This window comes from Sus scrofa, chromosome 13, assembly GCF_054392235.1.
Source record: "Sus scrofa isolate SSC_HxYL_T2T_F1_AM1 chromosome 13, Sscrofa_HxYL_maternal_Yorkshire_Landrace_v2.0, whole genome shotgun sequence".
Classification (NCBI taxonomy): domain Eukaryota; kingdom Metazoa; phylum Chordata; class Mammalia; order Artiodactyla; family Suidae; genus Sus; species Sus scrofa.
The window spans coordinates 200040320-200060890 of NC_139395.1; the positions used below are offsets into that span (position 1 = coordinate 200040320).

General features: G+C 35.7%; 1 long non-coding RNA gene and 1 other non-coding gene across 4 annotated transcripts in view; one reads left to right on the forward strand and one right to left on the reverse strand.

Moving 5' to 3' along the window:
- The window catches only part of LOC146397833 (uncharacterized), a 430149-nt gene that overhangs the window by 48007 nt on the left and 361571 nt on the right, over window positions 1-20571 (forward strand). The gene's annotated exons all lie outside the window — the stretch shown is intronic.
- Window positions 18597-18703, reverse strand: LOC146397834 (U6 spliceosomal RNA). Its single transcript, XR_014825353.1, has one exon. It is a non-coding gene; the product is annotated as a U6 spliceosomal RNA (small nuclear RNA).

Genomic DNA, 20571 nt, shown 5'->3' on the forward strand with positions numbered 1-20571 from the left:
CAGTATACACAAAAATTTTGGAGCTTGAAAATTAGTCCTTTTTTCTGAGCCTCGGTTTATTTTACAAATTTACAAAAAAAATTTTTCCTGTGTTGTTCAAAGTAGCTTTTTATATATTTTATTTACACCAATTTGTTTTCCAAAAAGGAATGAATTTTTAAATATCTTCTACTGCTAAAGCAATTGTCTATTACCAAGAAAAATGGGAAAGAGTTATGTCCCCTGTGAAAATAATAGTATGCATTTAAGGAAAAAGATGTAATGGAGCCTGATATATGCTGCTCCAATTCTGAAACCTCTCTCATAAGATCTTACGCCCTACTTTTAATATAATCTGGCCACATTACTTTTGTAGATAGTGATTTAACTTTGCATATCTAGCTAGGTTTGTTTGTTTAGCACTGAGTTTGCTATATGCTTCCTAATAATGAAATTATTTCTAACTCTGAATATTTTTACACAAACAAGAGTCAGGGCAATTCTTTAGTTTACTGATTGGAAGAGTTTTAGGACTGTACATGGCATTTCCTAGAATTTTTTTAGAATCACTAGAATTCCATTTTCCAAAAAAATAAAAACACATAAGCTGATTTTATAATATATTCGTAACACTATTTATTCACCTAAGTTCTGTCTAGACCCTGTAAATTGTCCTTGGTCTATAGAAGTGCTCCTCATAATTATTTATGAATAATATATATAAAGTAAGATGCAATGGCAATGCTAAGCAACCTACTTTACAGTAGGTTCAACTCTACTGAGAATATATATTTAAAAGTCCAATTCTGACAGGCATATATTATATAGGTACAAACGTCAGGCATGAGATAGTTCATGCTGCTAATTATATTCAAAGAGCAGGGAATAGAATATTATCATTACAGAAATTCTCAGGAGGAGCTTGATTTTTAAAAGATTATGTGGAAATATAAAGTAGAATATTTAAAATCTTCACAGGCCAAGGAAATAAAAATAAGGAAAGCTGGTTCCGATAGTTGAGAAATAATGTTGAGATAAGGGTGCATTGCAGACAAAATCCCTCCTCAGAAGCACTTGAAAATGTGCCTACAAGGGTATCGAAATTACTCAGTGAAGAGTAGAAGATATTGGTAATAGAAGAGGAAGGTAAGTCCTTACCAGCAAAATGAAAGCAGCTGGGGAATGTTTGCACAAAGTATAAGACATACAGTGTACCTGCCTACTAAATTGTAAATGTCACTGTCAGCTATGGCTATGTTTGTCAATTAATTGCATGCAATGGATACTTTGAACAAAGAAGAAAAAGAAAAAAAAAAAAAACTTTTCCATTCATAGCCCACTCTCACTGAGGGGATATATAAAGCCATGAAGCACAAACAGCACAGCTCAAGCTCTGATCTTTTCTGAAGATGATTTTTTTTCTCTACCTATTAAACTTTCTTAGAAATATTCACCTGGAGAGGAAAGATGCTTTTTCTTCTATTACAAAAGAGGCCAGCTTTTGAAATCCCATCTTTGTTCTTCACAATGGGCTTGTATAATGTACAATGAATTCTCTCTGAAGTCCATAAACAAAAGAATGCCTTGCAGTACACAAGTTATCTGTTTAACTAAGAGAGCTTTCTTCACCTCCTCTGTCCTGATTTAAAGTGTTTCAACATGCCACAAACTAAGATCTAATCACTGCAACAATTGACTGAGGATTCCCACTGAGAGTTTGGGAAAAGAAACAAGCATTACACAATTTTACCCTAAGATAGGTCCCAAAAGCACATTGAAAATTGTTTGAAGATTATTTATTTATTTTTCTCTTTAAAAATACTGAAAGCAAATTAGATTTTTGGTGAATAACATGTACCATTGTCAAAAATAAATGTTTATATGTTTTTTGTTGATATAAATGTTTTTAAATGATATAGAAAATGCACATTATCTCAAATAGTTGAGTTGCACAATATAAACTAAAAACACTGATTAAAAGTAATTCTCTATATCAAAGGTATACATATTTTTTCTCTAATCATGGAAAGATGTTTTAACTAGTGATAAACATATACTTTTACAGTTGTCTTAAGATTAAAATATTGAATATTTCTAATGTAAAGCATTTGTTCTCTGTAAACTTTGTCTCCTTTTTTTTTGACCTTGTGAAATATTGAATAGGAAATATTCTTCAATAATGAACACTTTTTCTCTCATTGCTAGTAATTCTTATTTGGAATTGCAAAAGTCCTAGGAAATTTTAAAAAAGTTAAGGGAAAATAATATTCCAGGGAATTCCTGTCATGGCTGAGCAGTAACGAACCTGACTAGTATCTATGAGGAGGCAGGTTCAATCCCTGGCCTTGCTCAGTGGGTTCAGCAATTGTTGCTGTGAGCTGTTGTGCAGGTCTCAGCAGCTATGGGTCAGATCCTGAGTTGCGGTGGCTGAGACACAGGCCAGCAGCTACAGCTGCAATTCGAGCCCTAACCTGGGAACTTCCATATGCTGCAGGTGTGGCCCTAAAAAGACCAAAAAAAAAAAAAATCAAGAAGTCAGAGGGAATAAATTAAGAGTGCACTGATAGCATTATGATACTAGTAGCAACAAGTAATATGGCCAAGGAACCAGAAATTTAACAGAACCCAGGGAAAAGATAGTCCTGAAGTATCTTCTTTGGAGTGTCAGTCAACCATGGGGATCGGGAATGTTGTCTTGCATGTGCTAGGCTGCACCAGATCATAAACAATCAACTGGACATGAGGCAGTATTAAAAACATTCCCCAAGCTACATAAATATCCATCTGCAAAGGGAAGAAGCCTTACTGGCACAGGGAACTTAAGCACAATTCTGACAAAACACTGGCTGTACAATAAGCTTCTCTGAGGCACATCCTAGGCAACTAGGATAAAAAAATTACACCCATTCCTGGCATGGTAAAATGCTATGTGCATGATTTAGGCTGTGCCCTCTTACAAAGGTTATATCTAAATGAAGAAATATCTAAATGATTAGTTTCTAGATGAATATGGAAAAAGTTCCTTAACTCCTTAAACTGTGAGAGCACCCTCTACACCAGACCCATATCTAACAGTAAAAATAGTAAAGGATAAAACTCTGACTAGATATTTTAAAAAATCTTTGACTAAGTGGGTTAATTGACCCAGGTATGACCACTAGATAGCTAAAATATCACCAGACTAAAAGATAAAATCAGGAAAAATCCAACAAGAACTGTTGGTTACTGCACAACTCAAGATGCTCTACATTATCAGGAAAATAAGACTCTAAGAAGTAGTTTCCGAGCTAACCAAATGAATACGTGGTCAAGGAAGCAACATCATATCAAATACCCCCTCAGGAGGGATGGGGGGAAATCAATAAAACACTGAGATGTACAAAGAAAATATGGCTCGTAAATAGAAAGAAAAATAAGAAAAAAGTAGGCAATAGAAATTTCTTTTGAGGAAACCCTTATGTTGACTTGTCAAAGGTTTCAAAGCTGCTACTATAAAATATGTTCAGGAGTTAATGGCTCAGTGGTTAATGAATCCAACTAGGAACCATCGTGGCTCAGTGGTTAATGAATCCGACTAGGAACCATGAGGTTGCAGGTTCGATCCCTGGCCTTGCTCAGTGGGTTAAGGATCTGGCGTTGCCATGAGCTGTGGTGTAGGTTGCAGACGCGGCTTGGATCCCACGTTGCTGTGGTTCTGGTGTAGGCCGGCAGCTACAGCTCTGATTTGACCCCTCGCCTGGGAACCTCCATATGCCACAGGAGCAGCCCAACAAATGGCAAAAAGACAAAAATAAAAATAAAATAAGTTCAAAGAACTAAAGGTAGATATATTTGAAGAATCTCATCAAATAAAGAATATCAGATAAGAGATATAAAAAATCAAATTGAAAGTCTGGAGTTGAAAATTACAATTATTAAAATAAAAATTTACAAGAAAGACTCAACAGTAAATTTAAGCTGGTAGAAAAAAAGAATCAGCAACATTGAAAACAGATTAGAAAAGATTATAAAATAGGAAGAATAGAAAACAAAGATTGAAAATAAACAGAGCCTGAGAGAAATGTGAAAAACCATAAGCACATCAATAACTGCATAATGGGATTACCAGTTTGGTGAGACAAATATTTGAAGACATAATGGCAGCAAAATTTCCCAAATCTGATGAAAAATATCAATCTACAAAAAAATCTCAACAGACTACAGGTGTTAATATAAAAAGATCCACATTCAGACACCTTATAGTCAAATTGTTAAAAATCAAAGAAAAAGGAAAAATATCTTGAAAGCATGAATAGAAAATGATTCATCACAGCAAGGATTAACAGTTGACTTCTCATAAGTCATAAAAAACAGCGAATCCCATAATGTAGTAGAATGACATATTCAGAGTGCTACAGAAAAAAAGTCTACCAAAAATATTTCAACAAAGAAAACTGCTTTTCATAAAAGAAAATGAAATAAAAATAATTCCTACCTAAAGAATAACAAAATGTTTGCAGACCATCTTTATCAAAAATACTGAGTAGTTATTCATCCTAAAAGAAGAACATGAGAGAGTAAATCAATTCATACTTTTGAAAAAGAAAAGACCTCCAGTAAAGGAAATTATGTAGGTGATTTTAAAATATTATAGTTATATGTTTCCATTTTTTATTGACAATTTTTTTAAATTACACAAAAAGGTGTTTAACTGTATTAGGCTTATAAAATTTAAAAATGTAATCTATTTGACCATGAGAGCACAATAGAGGCAAGTGAAAGCAAAGCTATGTAGATAAGAAAATGATACCAGATGAGAATTCAAATCCATATAAAGAAATGAAAAAATATAAGCGGTAAATAATATTAACATAAATGGTATCAAAATATGCTTTTTCTACTTTAAAACACATGATTATATGAATGAAAGTTAACATACTCTGCAATAAATAATTATTCAAATAATAAACTGGGAAAATTTTAAATACTTTATAAATAACACAACCTATTACTTACCAAACTTGTGGATTACATCTGCTAAATCTTAAGAGGGAAACTTACAGCAGCCAACATCCATTTAAAAAAAAGTGGGCGGAGTTCCCGTCGTGGCTCAATGCTTAAGGATCCTGACTAGATTCTATGAGGACACAGGTTCGATCCCTGGCGTCACTCAGGCTAAGTGGGTTAAGAATACGGCGTTGTGGTGAGCTGTGATGTACGTCGCAGACACGGCTCAGATCCCACATTGTCGTGGTTGTAGGGTAGGCTGGCAGCTACAGTTCTGATTCGATCCCTAGCCTAGGAACCTCCATATACCGTGGGTGCGGCCCTAAAAAGACAAAACAACAACAACAACAAAAGGATGTCAAATCAATAACCACATATTTCACCTTAACTCAGAAATCAGAGAAAGAGAGAACCAAAGCAGATGCAAAGCAAACAGAAGGACAGAAATAATAAATATTATTGTGGAAACAAGTGGAATGCAGAATAGAAAATTTATAGTGACATTTGATGAAACCAAAAACTGTTTTTTTAAAAAATCAACAAATTCAACTAATCTGTCTACCAAAAAAGTTTCACCTTACTAAAATCAGTAATGAAAATATAACTATAGCCCTAACAGAACTGAAAGAATGTAAGAGAATATTCTGAACAACTGTGTCAAGAAATTAGATAACTTAGTCAAAGTTATGAACTTTGTTCATATGAACAAAGTCCTAGAATAGCACAAACTATTAAACTTATTCAAGAAGAATTGAAAATATGAATAGCCCAATAAATAAAGTAATTGAATTAGCAATTTAAAATTTTCCCACAAAGGAAAGCTAAGGCCCAGATGGCTTCCCTAATGATTTCCCCCAAATATTTATAGAATGGTTAATACTAATCCTTCACAAAATCTTCTAAAAAATAGAAGAGGAAACAATTCCAACATATTTGAAGCCAATCTTATCCTGAAACCAAAACTAGACAAAGCTATCGGAAGACAAATATCCCATATGAGAGAAAAATTCTCAACAAAATGTAAATTAAATCCAGCAAAATATAAAAAGATCATATGACATGAACAAGTGAGATTTTTCTTGGAATACAAGAGAGGTTTAACATCCCCCCCAAAGGTCTATTAATGTGATATATCATTTTAATAGAATAAACGACAAAAGCAATCATCTCAATGCAAGCAGGAAAGCAATTTATAAAATCCTACAGTTTTTATAATTAATAACACCAAGTATATTAAAAAATAACAAGGAATTTGTATAGATAAGGGCATCCTTAAGATTCTGCAGCTAAATTATTCATATTAGTTAAAAACTGTACGATTTTTTCTAAGATAAGGAATAAGAGAAAACCACTATTGCCACTTTTACAAACATTGTACTAGAGTTTCTAGGTAATGAAATTAGACAAAAATGATGCATCAAAATTAGAAAGATATAAAAATATGTTTGTGATTATAAATGACATTATCTTATATATACATATTTTTAAATCCCCCATTAAAATCCATTATTAGATTAATGGATTAAATAAATGGTTTTAACAAGTTTTCAGGATACAGGATCAATCTATAGAACTCAATTATATTTCTACACATTAACAGTGAATATTCTGGAAGTAAAATTTTAAAATAATCTTGTTAAAGCATCTATGAATTAATGAAAAGACACTCAATATTTATGGATTAAAAGACTTAATAGTCATTAAATGGCAACATTTTCCAAAATAATCTATAGATTCAACATAATCCTAATTAACCCCAAACTCTATTTTTCTTTTTTGCAGAAATTGATAGACTTGGAGTTTCCATTGTGGTATAGTATGTTAAGAATCTAACTGCAGTGGCTCCAGTTGTAATGGATGCCCAGATTCAATTCCTGGCCTGGTGTAGGGTTAAGGATCCAGGCTACTGCAGCTGTGGTGTAGATTGCATCTGTGGCTTGGATTCAGTCCCTGGCCTGGGAACTTACATATTCCACAAGTGTGGCCATAAAGTTAAAATACAAAAAAAAAAAAATTAGAAAAAATTGACCAGCTATTCCTAAAATTCAGGTGAAAATACAGAAATGTCAAAATGAACTTGAAATAAAGAAACAAAGTTGGAGGATTCAAATTTTTCAAGTTTTTACTACATAGCTACAATAATCAAGACAGTGTGTACTGACATGAGTATAAATATCCAAGAAAAATAAAGCATGTCCTTAAATTGTATACAAATGTTCACAACAGCATTATTAAGAATAAATAAGAGTGGAGAAGCAAATATTCATCATCAACTAATGAATGGAAGAGCAAATGATGATATTAAATATTATTGTTAAACAGGAATTAAGTATTATTATATATTAAACATGGTTAAAACTTGATAACATTAAAAGAGAAAGAAGCCAGTCCCAAAGGACCAGAAACTATATGACTCTATTTGTATGAAGAATCCAGAATAGACAGATCTATAGAAGTAAAAAAGATTTGTTGTTGTCTAGGGCTGGGGGAGATGGAGAATGACTGCTGGAGAGTGACTGCTGATATTTCTTTGGGAGTTGATTAAATATCTTAAATTTATATTGAGGTTAAGCTTATACAATTCTGTGAACATATTAAAAACTATTGTTCTGCACTCTATACATGGGGGAATTTTATGAAATATGAAGTATATCTCAGTAAGGATGTTCAAAAATTATGATGAAAAAGAATTTGAAGTAACTTCGGTTAAAAAAAAAAAGTGCATCAGTTCCCAAAATAGGATACTTCTTTAAATTCTGCTTGAAAAATGAATAATAACTAAGTAATTAAAATAGCTTTTGGAGTTCCTGTCATGGCTCAGTGGTAACGAATCCAGCTATTATCCATGAGGATGCAGGTTCGATCCCTGGCCTTGCTCAGTGAGTTAAGGATCCGGTGTTGCCTTGAGCTGTGGTGTAGTTTGCAGACACAGCTCGGCTCCCACATTGCTGTGGCTGTGGCATAAGCTGGCAGCTGCAGCTCCGATTCAACCCCTAGCCTAGTAACTTCCATATGCCATAAGTGCAACCCTAAAAAAAAAAAAAAAAAGTAAAAAATAAATAAAATAGCCACTATTAATATAAAAATGAGCACATACACATAATAATGAAATATTTTTTATAAATAGATAAAATATGTCACAAAGGAGAAATATTTTAGATGATGTCTTAGAAGATGATAGAAACAAAGTGAGAAATGTTAATGATGAAGTAGATGAGAACAGAAAACAAAATCCCTCCTACACTCTGTTCTGCTTCATAGATGGAACCTCCAAATACGGCTCTTGAATCCTCTCCCACATGTGATGATGAACAGAAGTTATCTATGAACAGAGTCATGGAGTCTACCTATAGAATCACAGTGGCTTTGGGATAAAGAAGCCCTTCAGTGATATGACCCCTGCCTTAAACTTCTGTACGTCTGTGAAGAGGATAACTGGTGGGAAAGTGAATATTCTTTCTCTCACACACGTCATATACACATATACATTTTTTTGTATTATTTTGCATAGCTCTAGGGATATCATAGAATTCCCTGAGACCAATTATCAAACCTGGAGGGATCCGTGTAATCCACCTTTAGAATCTCTGCTTTGCATGCAGAAGACTTAGGAAAATCTAACAATCCAGAGACATGGACAAGTTGTACTTCCATGGTTTCAGTTGGGCAAGTTTAAGAGGCTTTGGGGTATGTTGTGGTCTACAAGTAAGTGAACACATGAAGTAGAGAAATAGGTGGGCGTTGAAGATGAACACACTGAAAAGTGGACAATGCACTGGGAGCTGCAGAGTAGTGGAGTCGAAATACCAGTGTCAATTTAGATTAGATCCTGTTGACCATTTGTTAATTGTTAATCACAGTTGTTAATTTATTTAACTTCCCCAGAAAAAGTGGGAAAATATTATGAAAACCATATTTTTGTTATGAGTACTAAATGAAATTATATATGTATAGCAGATGCCACAGTGTCTGGTGCTAGTAGGTCTATAGGTTATGATTGTTTTTGGAAAAAAAAAAAAAACAGTATTTAAGAATAGAAACATAAATATAAGAGCTTGGTTTCCAGCCACAGAATTATAAAGGAAAGTTAAAGGCTACTTCCTGAGATTAGATAAAGGGAGAAAACAATCATCTGTTGATGAAAAATTAATCAATCTATGATAGAAATGGAAAATTTTATTCCAGCCAAATTTGAAGATTCTAACTCGGAAAGCTCTGAAAACTGTTCTACCCATTAGATGTCAAGGCACAGTTTTATAACTTTTTTTGATAAGAGGCCTGTCCCTGAAATGACATACTGTTGACAGTTTACATGGGCCACATCTGAGCATCATGCTGAAACTGTACACCTCAGATTGGGACTCAGACCCATATGCTGGGACTCTAACTGAAACTAGAACCCACAGGCTGGGATTCAAACCCAGCCAAAGACTCAGTCTGAGACTAGAACCCAGGGGATGGGATTTAAACCCAGCCAAAACCCAGATTGGGACTTGAAGCTGCTGGTTGTTTTTTTTTTTTTTTTTTTTTTTTTAATTAAAATCACATACCTGGTCCAGGGATTTAAGTTCAAGTTCTTTATGTCTCAATACAGAAGGAATTCAGTGAAAGGCAAAGTGATAGTTAAGAAGTAGATTTGTTTGAGAAGAAAACAAAATGGGCCATCTCAAAATGGAAGAATGTGGCCCTGGGGGATGCACACTCCACAGACAAAGTGCTATCCATCTCAAAAGGTGAGAGGCAAGAGTCTCCAAAAATATGGAGTTGTGAGTTTTTATGGGCTGGGCAATTTCGCAGGTGAATGAGTGGGATGATTATTCCACCTATTTCAGGGAAATGGTGGGAGTTCCCAGGAATCAGACCATGGCCCACTTTTGGGCCTTGGAGTGGATGTTCCTGTGGGCAATTTCATTCAGCTAATGTATTACAATGGGCATATAATGAAACTCAAGGTCCACTGAAGGTCAAATCATCCGCCATCTTGCACCATCTAACCAGTTCTTGTCATATCCTCAAGGACTATGTCATTCTTTTAAGGGTTGTGCCCTACCCCCTTCCCTCCTGTTTCAGTGTGACCCTTAAAAGATCAGGAAGGAATGTTATATTTGAGGAGCTGTCTTGTTGATGTTAAGAGAATGTTGTTCTTTATGGCTGCGCAGGTATTCCTGCCGATGGAGAGGGTTTGGTTGATGCATAATGCAGATGCACAATGCACAGTGCAGGAAGAGAAGAGGCCAAAAGGGCAGGGAGAATTTTTGTTTACATTTTTCTTGTCTTGCTATTAATTATGAATTTTATTTCATATATCCAAAGAGAAGTTGGAGTAATAGGTTTTAGGGTACTAATAAGAAGATTCTCTTTATTAGGACTGAGCTCAGATATTGGCTCCTTTTGTGTGTCATGAAAGGATGAGGGCTTAGATTTTCCTGAAACTGAAGCTAAATTCACAAGAGAAGATACTTTTCCCTCCTCCCTATCTGCCAAGATTTGGGCTGCTCAGCAATTGAAAACCATATATTTTCTGATCATCACTGATAGACAAGGCTGTGGTTTCCTAAGTGGGGGGTAAGAATGAATCTATTACCTAGAACTTATGACTCAGGTAACACCAGATTTGTTTCTGCTTTATTTACCTTAATACAGCAGAAATGATTAATGGAATCAACTCACTGAATTACAAAAAATATGCAGGCATTGAGAATGTGTTGTTTAGTTAAGCATCAGTTGTCTAAAGATATGATAGTCTCAAGTACTTGAAAGGTGAAAATAATATGCTGTCCTTCATATGCAAATTTGGACCTACTAGCCCATCACCAGTAGAACTTGTACTTAAAGTTATTTTTTTTTCAGTAGTGAGAATAGCTTGTAACAATTTTAAACACTCTCCTTTATTCAGTCTCTCTTATGATCAGTAGGACTCATGCAGTGGACCAGGATTAATGATGTACTTGTAGATAGAAAAAATGCTCAACTCTCAAATTTTTTAGAGACTTAATCTGTGATTTTTATACTTTTGAAGGGGTTTTCTTTCCCCTCCATACCAACCACTTCTCTGATTCTCTGACACACAAGGTGGCCAACAATTCAATTCACTTCTGAAGCAGTCTACCTGGATTTAGCATCAGATCCCACAGGTTAAAGGGCTCCAGTCCCCCACTTGAGATAAAAATAACAGCCCTGGGCCATCCTTACTTGTGACTTAACAGCTATAAATTAAGAGATTCCCACAACCTCCTCCTTCAATTTGAGAAAAACACTTTACTTATATTTGCTGATTTATTTTATTTTTTGGCCAAGCTCATGGCATGCATCAATTTCAAGGCTAGGGATTGAACCCACACCACAGCTGAAACCATAGCAGTGATTACACCGGATCCTTAGCCCGCTGTGCCATGAGGAAACTCCTGCACTAATGTGTTTACTAGTCCACAAATCTCCAATCCCTGTTGTTTAGGGATTTGTATAAAGATTTAACTGGGCAATGATGATTAAATCAGTCTTTAGGCCTTCTCCCCTCCTCAGAGTTTGGGAAGAAGGGCTGAGATTTCCAAGCTTCTATGAATGCGTCATCTTTCTGGGGACCAGCTCACATCCTGAAGCAGAGTTGTCTAGGAGCCCAAGAGCCACATCACTACAACAAAAAAATTCTCATCCTAGTCACTCGGGAAGTTATTTTAGGAGTTCTGTGCCAGGAATTGGGACAAAGACCAGATGCCTTTCTCTGATACCACAAGCCACCCACCACCACTGCCCCGTCTTTGACTTTGGATTCTTCATAGCAAAGAATGATCCTAACAGTAGATACTGGCACATTTCTAGGGTCCCATTCAGTCATCCACAATTAGTTCATTCCATCATCCTATCATATGAAAAGGTCTCCCAGGGTGAGGCACTCAGTTTTATAGGTTTCCATTTGATCTTGTCAAGTTTTAAAAGCAGAAGTTGTCTCAACAATATAATGGCTTTACCCTTTCAGGCACCTGATGTAATTGAGCTAAGAGTGTCATTTCTTGCTTTGAGCTTCTTTCTAAGTGTTAATGTAATATTGGATTTCCCTCATTTCATCACCCATTTACTCATTCTTTTATCCTGGGCTACCTTTTCTCCATTTATGCCAAATCATTTCCATTATTGGAAGGTATGTTAAGGTGAGCCACTGCAGTGGTCTACACAGTAGGCGTCAATACTAGTTTATCAACTGCTTCCCCTCACCCACTCTCATTCACATGGGGTAGGGTTTCAGAAGTAGAGAACTAGGGGGCTATTTTTACCATTAGGCAATATAACCACATTCATTAACTCCAGTTTTGCCCTATAGAGTCAGGACACCACCTGTTCTGACAGGTCCTTGGACTTCTAACATAAATGTTTAAAACCATAGTTATAATTTCTTGCTTAGAAATCATCCCTGATTCCTATACTTGTAGTTTTAGCTTCTGGTTGGTAAAGGAAAGTTGCAGTGATATCGGGGAAAAAATATAATTATCACACCAGCATCCTCCTTGCTTGGGAAGAGTGACATAGTCATACTAGCATTCTCTGCCATGCCACCTTCCCCAAATCCACCAGAAAAAAAAGTTATCTCTCTAATGTGGACACTTCTTGAAGCCCACTCATGTTGAGTCTGAGCTTGCACTCATGAAGGCATGTGATCAAGCCCTACATGCCTATATCTTTCCATGTTTTAGGCAGTGTTTCAACTACCTGTTCTAATTCTTTATCAAACTATTACTCTGAGGAAGGAAACTTTCTGCTGATTGCTCATGGGATGGAAAGTTTTTTTTTGTTCTTAAGAATTGTGACTCAGCCATTCAATTTGGTGCAGTGTGTTCTGTTCCAGTATTTTTTTTTTTAACTCTGAGCATTTGCATCTATCGCCAGGCCAGCAGAGCCCAGTTCAGAGTCAGTGTCACTTTCTTTGAGGGCGTATTTGTAGTCCACAGGGGTGACTGGCATCAATCTGACTTTCCAGCTATGTTCCCCCTAAGGAATCTCTCAATCAGTCACCTGCAGTCACTGTCTCTTTTGCTAGAAGACAGAGTAGTTCTTATTGCCATTTTGTGTCTCAAATCTCCCTCTTGTACCCTCTGGGAACTAAATTCAGCACATCTCTGTATTGCCACAGGCCTGCCCCCAGTGTCCATTTATTTCGTGGACCCAGGTAGCTGCACAAGTGAACACATCAGGATATCTACTCATCAATTCTAATCACCTTCCAACCTGGAAAGTTGTTCTTATGTTAGACATTGACATGTTCTATTTTTAAGACATACTTTAAATTCTTAAAGTGATTTCCATAGGGCTGTGTCCCATGTGAGAATCCTGTTAGTAGGTTTGTTTCCTATTGTCCTTCTGTCTGACCATATGACCAAGCCATTGGCGAGCATCAATGATTTAATGTATGGGGAGGCCACCCAAGATGGCTCTTCTCTTGCTCTCTGTACATTCCTTATTTAACCAGTCTCTCTACATACTCACCTGACTGAACTTCTCTCTTAATTATAGAGCCCAATGAGTAAATGCCTATCTACTTGTCCCTTTTCCACTAGAGATTATTCCAATATTTATATCAGAACTATCTCTAATATGATAGTTTATCAAAGGGACAGTGAGGGGGGTTTCCCTGGCAACTGATGAGCCAACCTGACATCACTTCTCCCCTATAACTGATAATCTCCCTCTCCTCCTGGTAGTGTAGACTACTGCCATGTCCTTCCCACCATCTGCTACACACAGTAGGGTGTTTGTCCATGACCTTGCTTTAGACATGTAAGATCCCTCATCCAATAAATCAGTGATGTTTCTGTCACTGACTCGGCTCTTTCTTTCATCTTGAGGTTGGGCAAGCACAAGGCTTTTGGGCTTGGTGGATGCTGCCCAAAAGTTAGTAAAAATTAAAACATTGTAACAAGAAGCAAGCAATTCAGCCACTGAGCTGATTTGTTTTTACCTTTTTCTGTCAGAGTAATGAACTTCCAAACAGGATGCTGTCTGTTCATCTGTGGACTACCATCCATAAATCAAACACCTCTTCCTTGGTCAGTTGATTGCTATTTATAGGACACTGTCCAAGCTGCTGGTAGAATCCAGCAGCTCTTCACACAGTTACAAATTCAGTCTTGGGGAAAGAGCTCCCTGTATTCTTGGGTTCCACTGGGATAAAGTTTTTATATATAGTCGTCCTTAAGTATCCGATGGGGATTGGTTGCACAGCTCCCACAGATACCAAAACCCAAGGATGTTCAAATCTCTTATATATAAAATGTGGTGGTATTTGCATACAACTTATGCATATACTTCTGTGTACTATAAGTCATCTCTAGATGGCATGTAATACCTAATACAGTGTAAATCTGTAAATAGCAAATTCAAGTTTTGCTTTTTGGATTCTAAAACATTTTCCAGGAGTTTCTACTGAGGCTCAGCAGTAACAAACCCAACTGGTATCCACGAGGATGCAGGTTCAATCCCTGGCCTTGCTCAGTGGGTTAAAGATCCAGCATTGCCATGAGCTGTGGTGTAGGTCATAGATGCTGCTTGGATTACTGCATTGCTGTGGCTGTAGTGTAAGCCAGCAGCCGCAGCTCCAATTTGACCCCTAGCCTGGGAACTTCCATATGCTGCATGTGTGGCCCTAAAAATAAGACCAAAAAAAAAAAAACCTCCATCCAGGTTGAATCTGTGGATGTGGGACCTGAAGATATGGAGGGCCAAATGTAAACTATTTCCTTTTGTTATGGAACTCTTCTGGACATTGCCCTCCCTATTAGAACATTTATCCAATATTCTCCAGAATATTATGGATATTTCAGGTTTTAAGATTATTTTATGTTCTTTAGTCATAGGGAGATGTATAACTAATGTCTGATACTAAGTAGTAATTTTTCCTCAAATGAACAATCCCAAAGTCCCAGTTGCCATGGCAGGGAGGCACTCACAGGTTTTGCCATAAGCCCTAGAATATATTCAGCATAGGGCTATCTCAGAGAACTTGTCCATAATAACACTCCAATTTCTATCCTGTACTTTTTGGGGTCAGCCAGTCTTAGTGGTTCCCATTTAGCATGTCCAATTAGTATTGCTTGAAAGATAGATTTACATGCCATGTGTTACAATAATAGATAGGAGAATTGTGCCCAGTCAGACCCAATGTCTGTCCTAATAATACATTCATGAGAAAGAGCTACAACCATGTCAAATAAAGCCAGTTGAAACTTACCAGCTCTTCTCCCAATTTTTACTTTAATCCCACCAAACCTGACATTCCTAATTGTAGCCTTCATTGGGTCTTCATTGGGCCTTCATTAAATAGGTTTTGGTTTTAAATATTAGGTAGAGGAGTTCCATTGTGGTACAGTGGAAACGAATCCAACTAGCATCCCTGAGGATGCTGGTTCGATCCTTGGCCTCACTTAGTAGGTTAAGGAACCGTCATTGCCCTGAGCTGTGGTATAGATTGCAGACACAGCTCAGATCCTGTATTGCTCTGGCTGTGGTGTAGGTCAGCAGCTTTAGCTCTGATTCAGCCCCTAGCCTGGGAACCTCCATATACCATGGGTGTGACCCTGAAAAAATAAAATTGATTAAAAAAAAATTCTAATTTTCTTCCAAACCTCCACCTTAATACTGTCAGCTTTTGTGTTTCTATATTTGCTAAACCTAATTGAAGCCAATGTTTATGCTTCACCAGCAGGTTTTGATATAATGGTGGCTGTTATGTCAAAAAATCCCAGAAACTTTTATTTCTACCCCTTGACCATTACATCCACTCAAGTACAGAAGGCTTTGGGTCTCCAGCAGGATTTTAAACTGAGGGACCAGGGGCCTTTTGTCAGTCTTTATATTGATTAATCTGCTCAGTTATGGCATTAAACATTTCCACTTCTAGTTTGTCATTGAAATGTTTGCCTTTCTCATTTTTAAAATTCCTCCAAATGGGGGCACATAAAGTAGACTTATTTGGTACCCTCAAATGTTGGGAAGCCAGCGGGGGCTTTCATTGATCCATCTAACCTTCAAGAGTGGTGTATTAAGGTCTTTGTTTTGACAACATCACTGTATGCTTTATTCATCTCATTTTTAAATAACCATCTAAAAATCCCCCACCCTTTTGGAATAGGCTTTTTGACTTTCCCCTTTCTCTTTCCTCTTTGATTCACCCCTGTCAATGTTTCCCTAATTCATCTCATTTCTCAGTAAACCTTTAAAAATTTCCACCTTGCCTGGACAAGTCCCTTGACGCTCACCAAGTAAAGTCTGTGCTTAGTCCAGCATCAAGCCTGACTGAGCATTTTCTTTCATTTAGCTATTGCACGTAATAATAACCAACAATGAATTGTATGTTTGGCACACTTCTTTTTATCTTGCATTTCCTTGGTTATCCTTGGAAGTCAGGTTCACAGCCATTTCTAAATACCACTAGTAACTTTTACGTTTGGTAAGTGATTGCAATGAAGCTGAAGTTTCATACTATGGGTGACCAATTAGCCATCCAGGGATAAAAGATTCCTCATTCCCTATCCTTGTATTATTTCTCTCACAAACCATATGTTTCTCTGAGCCAGGGCTGTTCTAGCAAACTCCATTTTTTTCTAACACCAAATGAAAGTTTTTTTCTTGTTCTTTTTGACATCAGTGCAAGGTATCTCTTCCAATGCTACTTAACTTCCTAGACATTGACTGTGTGTTCAACAATTCAGATCCAATCTGACACTGTCTACTTGGAGTTGGCATCAGATCTCACAAGTTGAAGAGCTCAGTCCCACAAGACTGTCCCAGTTCCAGGTACCAGTCACAGATTTCCTGCTATGCATACTTTTGACCTATCAACTATAAATAGGTAGTTCCTGGCCCCCTCCTCAGGTTCAAAAATTTCCTAGTACATCTCACAGAATTCAGGAAAACACTTACTTACATTTTCCAATTTTTTTGTTAAGGATAAACTCCGAAATAGCCAAAGTGAAGGTGATCAGAGGGCAAAGTATGGGGAAGAGAGGTCATGGAGTTTCTAAGCCTTTTTCAGCTTCACCATCCTCTCAGCCCCTCATGTGTTCATGAACCTAGAATCTTCCAAACCCCATCATTTAGGTATTTTTATGGAGACTTCATTGGCTATTGGCGATTAACTCAATCTCTAGCTTCTCCTCCCTCTCCAAAATTTGGGGATAGGGCTAAAAATTCCAAGCTTTCAATTAAGGCATGGTCTTTCTGGCAACCAAACCCTATCCTGACACTATCTAGGGGTCTGCTCACTAAGACTTGCATCTTTAGAACACAAAGTCTCTATCATCCTTATCACTCAGGTTTTTAGAAGCTCCATTTTAGGAGAGAAGAAGGAAAAGACCAAATATCTTTCTATGATACCACAAGTACATACCAACTCATCAAATTAGCTTAGTATAAACTACACTACCAATGAATGTATCTCACGCACATAAACACCAGTGTAAAGTTATAGCTCTTGACCAGGTATTTATAATTGCCTATTATTTTCCCCCTCCTTTATTGTAACTAAACTTTATTCAGGCTTCTATTTCCCCACAGGCTCCTGAACTTTGGCTTGTCCCCATCCCCAGGGGAAAGACTAAGATACAGAATATGCTTCCCCCAACCCCATCAGCTTATCCCCCAATCAGCAGGCCCACAGACACATTTCCTATCAAATTTGTTAGAAAAAAAAAAAAGTACAACCTATCCCTAGATAAAGTGTATATTAAAGGAATGATTTTGCTGAGCTCAGACTCTTGTCTCTTCTCATACACAGAAGAGCACAACTTCATTAACTCGAGATATCTGAATTTGTTTAATTAACAGTAATCTTTTGATGGTCTGACTACCTGTTTTCTTCTTTGTTTTTACAAAAATTCCTGTATATCCTGGCTCTTCTCTTACCTCTTTGGAATAATCCATCAGAGCTATCTGAGTTGCTCTCTCCCAGGCTTAATTCTTCAGTGTGTATGTCCTTAGTATGTCCACTGAATAAAATATAATGCTCACCTTTAAAGTTGTGCATTTTTTGAGTCAACAGATCCCATGTAATATACTATTTGCACACTCCTTCTTTGTCCAACTTCCTCTTAAAATTTTCTGCTAAGCTCTTTTTCCACAAAAGAAAATCCTTTTTTTATGTTTAATTTTGAGACACTTGCAGATTTCTGATCTCCAAGCTTTTTCCCTATTGTGTGTCTTTTTTAATAAAGTCTCTCCTTATCTAAGCTGAGATTTGTTTTTATTTGAAATAGGGTTAATAATACTACAGTTCAATCAGATATCAATATTAGCATTAACTTCACAGACAAAATGAAAAGGAGAATGAAACAATTCTATCATGAATTTGGGCAATGTAAAGTAGTTAATCTGGATAATTTTATGAATTTATAGAAGTGTTTTTTAAGGCGCTTTTTATAAACTGAGTTCTAAAGTGAAAGAATGGTAAAATCACATTATTTAAAAATTATATTTGGCTACAAAGCAAGCAAAATTTTCTTAAAATTATGGTACTTCATTTTTCTGAGCTCTTACATAAGTACATTTTTTTATTTCATTTATGTCTCAATTTTTAAACATAAGCAGACATCGTATAGCTCAATCTTTAAAAAAAAAACTCAACTACTTTAATTTTTATTAGAGTATAAAAACAGGAATGCTTCACAAATTTGTTTATTATCATTGTTCAGGGACCATGCTAGTATTCTCCAGTTTTTTCATTCTAATTTTACTATATGTGCTACCAAAGCAAAGACCTAATTTTTTTTTTTTAAGAGGCTGTCTGGAATCAAATACCCCATGGTTCAAGGTGGTTCAAGGGACATATGAAAGGGCTATAGCCCAAGGAGGGCCAATGAATCCCCTCTTAAAAATAATAATTCTAGGTATTTTCCCCACAGAGTTATCAGATTACAAAAACATTATTTATTTCATAATAGATGATTTTTTTTTTATCACTGAGAATTGTGTGATGAAACAATAGGGTGGAAGAGAATGTTGACGTTTTAAATGGAATTAGTTGTGTAAATAGATTTAGCTACTACATATGAGGTATTAGCCCTCTGCTTACTAAATTGATTTTAATAAATTGATTCCTAGAAACTTAAATATGTCAACTAAACAAATATATTTTCTAATAAGTGTTTATTGAAGGACAACAGGAAATTTTAGACAAATCTTAAAAATATAAAGGCAATACAAAACTGTTACTTTTTTTAATTCTCTTGCTTTTCTTCATCCTTTTTTCAAAATAACTTTGTCCAAGCAGACATGTTCCACTAGAAGAGAACTCTATATTGTCACTTTCTGATTTAGTAAAGCCATTATGTATTATTTGTATCAAACCAATAATTTCATAATAGGAGAAAAACTAAAATAGTCATTGCTAATGAACAAATAATTATAAAAGCATTATATTCATTTATGTCTTTAATTCCATTCCATAATTAAATAGGAAGCATAAACAATGAACAGAAAAGAAAGTTTTGTAAACTTTACAAATGATCAGTTAATAAATTCAAACATATAACAAATACACCAAAAAAATCAAACTAATTCCATAAATATTTCTCATATGACAAGGCCAGTAGTTTTCCCACTCTTTCTAAGTGGACTTACTGTCATGTAATACTTTTCCAGCTTATTTACATTCATGACTTTACCATTGCTCATAATTCACATATTATTGCTAAATCTACTATTTATTTTGAATCATGACCAGAAATAAGTTTAAGGAATAATATTTTTCATGTGGTTTCTTTTATTATTTTTCGAAACAATACTAAACATGTGAAAAACCACCGAAACTTCTTACATGAAAGTTAAATTTGAAGTCAAACTCTTTACAAATTTATTAGTAAGTCTGTGAATTGTTTATAAAATCAGCCATCTTGGTTTGAACTTCATTCTGATTTTCTAACTTAATAAGAGCACTCATCTGCATGTGAAGCTATAGTATTATAAACCATCTATATTTCTATAAATTGAAAAATATGTAAAGACCTATGCACATTTATTATCATTGCAGCATTATTTACAGTAGCCAAGATATGGATGCAAGCTAAGTGTCTGTTGATATGCTCATATATATCTCTAGTTGTCTGCAATGAACCTGTATTCCCATAAAATTAGAAAGAAAACAATTAATGTCACTAAAAAGAAAAAGAAAAAAAATGAAGAAGTTGGGAATCTGTGAAAAGCCCCAAGAGAGACTCCTGGTGAATGAGGCAGGAAGTCTTCCAATTTCACTGTACATTCTCTGACTGTGAGAATAATACTGACTATTCTTAGGAGCTGGAGGAGATAACTTTAATAATTCTACTGATTACACCCACAAGTACAATTTATAACTGCTTTCTGTATACTAGATGAATACTCATATAGACTCTAATCCACTAAATGAACTTGAAACTTATGTGATATTATGATTATAATTACTGAGTTTTATAGGTGAGAGGAATAGAATTGGACTAAAATTGATCTTTTTACATATTTAATTTTGATTGGAAAAAAATACAGATAGTCAAGTAATAATGGAAGAAACCAAGGCTCTCAAAAAATATGAGGTCTGGAGTTCCCGTCGTGCACAGCAGAAAGGAATCTGACTAGGAACCATGAGAT